Here is a 5,158-nt window from a genome sequence, read left to right as displayed (position 1 = left end):
CTGGGTTCGATTCCTCAGCACCACATAGCAGAAAAAGCTGGAAGTGGCTCTGTGGCTCAAGTGGTAGAGTGCTAGTCTTGAGCTGAAGAGCTGAGGGAAAGTGCCCAGGCCCAGGTTCAGGCCCCCAAACCGACAAACAAACAAAAAAAGAATGAAATTAGTTTTCTTTTACAATGGTTTTTCTAAATTTTAACAAAAAGGATGTAGGAAATGTGAGGAGATAGGGGAGAGTAAGATAGTACATAAAGTGTGGTTGTGTCTCTGGACACCATCCCTCTTGCCTGCTTCATACCCAAAAGGTATTAAATAATTTAAAGGTCACAATTTACAGTACCAGAACACCATTAAAATATTTTTAATTAGGCTAAAAAGTACAGTGATTATGAATGTGCCATGACCAGTAGGAAATATAACTATGGTCACCAATCCAATGGTGTGCACAGTGCCTTAAATTAATGCACTTGAGCATAATTATGTTTCTGGCAGGGTCCACAACCCCAAGAAAGGCAAAGTTAAGCATTTCATTTCTGCATTCCAAGCTCTGCAACCCCAGAGCCCAGTTTAAAAGAAAAGCCATGGTGGATAGGAGATATATAGACCATACTAAAGCTACCAGCACAACTATGTTTATTGCAGCATTATTTACTATAGCTAAGATATGGAACCAACCCAGATGCCCCTCTCTAGATGAATGGATCAAGAAAATGTGGTATGTATACACAATGGAATTCTATGCCTCCCTCAGAAAGAATGACATTGCCCCATTTGTTAGGAAATGGAAAGACTTGGAAAAAATTACATTAAGTAAAGTAAGCCAAGCCCAAAGAAACATAGGTCCCATGGTTTCCCTTATTTGCAATAACTAGTATATGTTTGAGTCAACCAGAATAGGTCAGATAAGTTGATGTTAGGGGAATGAACCCCAAGATAAGGATTCAAATGTTTTTTTTCCTTTCATGCAATTGTTTCTAACATATTTACAAAATGATTTGTATGTTGCTTTGTATGTCCTTCCCCCACGATATAACCCATGCTTTCACTGTATTTGATGATAGTATAGTTTGTGGAGGGGAATGGAAAAAACGAATCGTTTAACTAGGGATACAGGTGGACCCATTGCAACAATGAGATGTACAAGTCGTTATGTGGAAAAACAAACTTTACAACTTTGGTTGGGGGGGAGGAACAGGTGGGGGGAGGAGAGGAAGTCTGGGAAGGGATGGGAAGGGGAAACAAAGAGGAGGCAACAATGCTTGAAAAGAAATGTACTCGTTATCTTGTCCATGTAATTGCAACTCCTCTGTATGGTATTCTCACAAAAAAATAAATAAATAAAAATAAGGTGTTCCTTTCAAATCGGGAGTTGTGGGACTTCATTTCTTTTACAAAATGCTATTTTAAAAAAAAGGACAAAGAATCCAGTTCATGGTATGCCACAGACTCCGTGGATAAGTATATTGCAAGTTTTGGTAGTAAGTGTTCAGGCTTCTCTCAGTTCCCCATTACCCCCAGGTACCTTGAGCATGAAACATGTGAGTCTAGAAGAATTGCAGAAAAATACATTTACATCTCTTCTACTGAATTCTGCAGACTTCATAGCCAGCAAGCCTGGTAGTCTACCATAAATGGCCACAATTCTTCCTTTAGCGTTGTATATCTACTCTTGCATAACAGTGCATGGCACAAATGTACAAGATAATACTAGTTTTAGTCTAAACAGTTTCTAGAATAATTATGGAATAAAAGAATTTAACTTTCTAGTGAGAATCACTGATGAGCAGCATTCATCTTCATTTTAACATTTAAAAGTCTCTGTAGGCATCTCCATCAGTTTGTAGTTGGCTTCTGACATGCCCTGGTTAGAGCTTATGACCACGAAGCTGTCCATCTGACCCATCGTCTAGTGGGGGGAGTAGATGTGCATCTGCATCTGCACTGGGTCATCCTCGCAGCTGCCAAAGATGTCATTGGGCCAGAGAGCCCTAAATGCTTTGACTTGTGTTATGGCTGATACAAATTCGGTGTGTTTCAAAATGTTAATTAGAGAATGAATGGCTGTTTCTACTATAGGTTGAACAGCCTTGGAAATGTCAGTTCCTTCATTTTCTGAAGCAGCTTCAGCTTCTTTGAGAATGTTCTCCAGGTGGGTAAATTCCTCCGACATATTCATGATCTCTGCTTCATTTTCTTTTTATTGTATTTACTTGGTTGATGAGTTTAGCAGCAGTTGAAAATAACCTTCTGCAGAGCTCCAGTTCCTGTGCATCTATGTTTATCCTATATATGGCTCTTTTCAAGCCAAATGTCCTTTTACAATTGTCTAACCACTGTCCAGATGCTTCTCTTTTGGCATTATAGGTATCCAGTATTCTTGCAGCTCCAAAACACTAAACTTGAGTGTTTCTAACAAACCACAGGACATCAGCATTTTAGCACCCACAAAGATGGTTGGCCACTCTGAACACATAATCATCACATCCAAGGAACTTTTAAGTTGGGTACAAATGCGTTGTAGATTCTCACCCAGAAAGCAGGCTGCCTCATTAGTTATTTCTCCGGACATCTTCTGAATTGTCTGAAATGGCCTCAAAAACATATAAACAGTGAACATTATGTAGGACCCATCAGTGTCTAACAGCATCTGATTGATATGACACTGCCACTGGCTTTAAAGCTGCAATTATGGCATAAAGAAAGGGCGAGGGCAGAGGTGATGTCTGTACATCTGGAAACCCATTCTGCTCATCCTCATCTTGACTAGACAGTCCAGAGAAATCCTCTTCCTCTTCTTCATATCTTTCCTCAAAGCCGAGATAACATTCTCTTCAGACTGACTCCAGGTATCTTTCAGGAGCCAAGACTTCTGGCATATCAGTTTCTTCTAAGTCAAGAATTCCTTGACACTCCAGCGGGTCCTGCTGTTCTTGAGTAATATATGACTCTTCATCTTCAAAGACTGTCACGTGATCCTCCTTTAATACTGAACATGTATCCTCAGGCAGCTGTCTGCTAGTATTATCTTGACAAGCCTCCAAACTGGGGTTCTCTGCTCTGAGATCACTTCTTCTGTCATATTGCTGCTGGTGGAATCTTGAGACGGAAGAAGCAAATCAGGACACTCTGGCATCAGTTCATCGACAGCAGAGTCCATTATCTAGCAGCTGTGTGTGTGAGAAGATCTGTCTGGCCATGAGGGCCTCCTTGGAGGACTCACCTGTTAACATCGGACTGGGGTGCTGCTTGAGCACTAGTACTCCTGGCACGATGGTGTGTCCCCTTTGCCAATGCTGTCCAGTGAGTGCTGCCAGACTTCCCAGGTGAATGGTCCATGTTTTTAACTTTACATCTCCCAGCTCAACATCTATAAAGTCAAAATCCCTAAATACACAAAACTGTTCTTCTCTGTTCCTGTCCTCCACAACCATTTCTTCCTCCTGAATCATGTCTTCTGTGGTGGAAATCAAGCTGGTCTGCAGGTCACCAGCTTCCAAGTCCTCATTAGATGACAATACAACTGATGGGTTCTCTGGGAGGGCAGATTCTGGGCCACAGAAGGAAAGTACAGTCATTAGCTTTTCTCTTGCTCTTCTCTGTGATAACCGTGGCCTTTTCCAACTGACAGGGATCAAGTTAGAGGCAGAGCAAGTGGAGGAGGCTCTTCTCACAGCGATCACCTTGGGATTGCCATTCCTCCTAGCTGCAGTGTGCTGGTCCCCATACTTATTAAAAACACAGAATGCTTCATGAATTTGCATGTCATCCTTGTGCAGGGGCAATGCTAATCTTCTCTGCATAGTTCTAGTTTTAGTATATGTGCTGCCAAAGTGAACACAAAATGAGATTTTTATATTCAGTGTTTACTTTGGTATTGAGTTTGCTTGGGTTTTTATTTCCTTCTTTGTTTTCTGTTTTGCTCAGCTCATTGCTGGTACTCTTCCACTTGGGATATGCATCCAGTCCTACTCTTTGTATTTTTATTGGAGAATTTAATAATTTTACTAATTTCCATTCATTTGAATTATTGGTATGTAAATATAGGCATAAGTTGCTTTATTATACTTTGTATCTACATGAGTGGCTCAAGAAATTGTGGTATATGTGTGTGTGTGTGTATATATATACATATATATATATACATATATATATATATATATATAGGAATTTTACTCATGCATGAGAAAGAGTAATATTATGTAATTTTCAGGGAAATGGGTACTATTAGAACAAATCATGTTAAGTAAGGTAAGCCGAACTCAGAGAGACAAACAGCATATGTTTCTCTCATATGCAGAAGCTAGATTTAAAATACACGGGCACATGATGAATGGTACAGAAACTATGTAGCTGGACAGTGGTGCTCACACCTATAATGATAGATACTCAGGAGGCTTAGATCTGTGGATCACAGTTCAAAGCAAGATCATGCAGGAAAGTCCGTGAGACTCTTATATCATATTAACTACCAGAACACCAGGGGTAAAGCTGTGGCTCAAAGTGGTAGAGCACTAGCCTTGGGCAAAATAGCTCAGACACTGCACCCAGGCCTGAGATCAAGTCCCACCACTGACAAAATTAAATATGTAATTTGAGGATGGGGAGAAGAGAAGGAAAGTAGCAGAGAATGAAAGAGGGATGACATTGGCCAAGAAGCATTGTAATCATAGCCTGACTTATGAAATTTTAACCCCCTTTGTAATCTACTTAGTAATAACAAAAATAATTTTAACTCTAACCTGGGTGCTGGTGCCACACACCTGTAATCCTAGCTATTCAGGAAGCTAAGATCTATCATCCCAGTTCAAAGCTAACCCAGACAGGAAAGGTCATGAGACTCTTATCTCCAATCAAGCACCAAAAATGCTGTACGTGGAGTTCTGGCTCAAGTGATAGAAAATGGCTCAGAGATTGCTCAGGCCATGAGTTCAAGCCCTAGCATAGGCACGTGGGTGTATGTGTACACATGCACGCACAAACACACACACACATTTCAACTCTAAAAGCATTGTAATAGGGTTGATATTTGCATTATGTATATAAATTTCACCTCTATTGTGCATAAACCATGGACATCCAAAAGCCAGACTACTGCTATATCCCTGATCTAGCCTTCACTTCTATACTATCATGATATACAGGTTTAATTCTTTATAGCTTGGTG

At 40.4% G+C, this 5,158-nt stretch overlaps 1 non-coding gene and 1 pseudogene across 1 annotated transcript; both read right to left on the bottom strand.

Moving 5' to 3' along the window:
- Nucleotides 1-1,795: 1,795 nt before the first annotated feature.
- On the bottom strand, nt 1,796-3,794 carry LOC122117878 (annotated as a pseudogene).
- On the bottom strand, nt 3,726-3,832 carry LOC122117927. Its single transcript, XR_006149247.1, has one exon. It is a non-coding gene; the product is annotated as a U6 spliceosomal RNA (small nuclear RNA).
- Nucleotides 3,833-5,158: the final 1,326 nt, after the last annotated feature.

Source organism: Dipodomys spectabilis, unplaced genomic scaffold, assembly GCF_019054845.1.
Source record: "Dipodomys spectabilis isolate Male_0828 unplaced genomic scaffold, ASM1905484v1 ptg000145l, whole genome shotgun sequence".
Lineage (NCBI taxonomy): Eukaryota > Metazoa > Chordata > Mammalia > Rodentia > Heteromyidae > Dipodomys > Dipodomys spectabilis.
The sequence above is the reverse complement of the archived record's forward strand: the minus strand, read 5'-3'. Positions and strand labels throughout refer to the sequence as shown.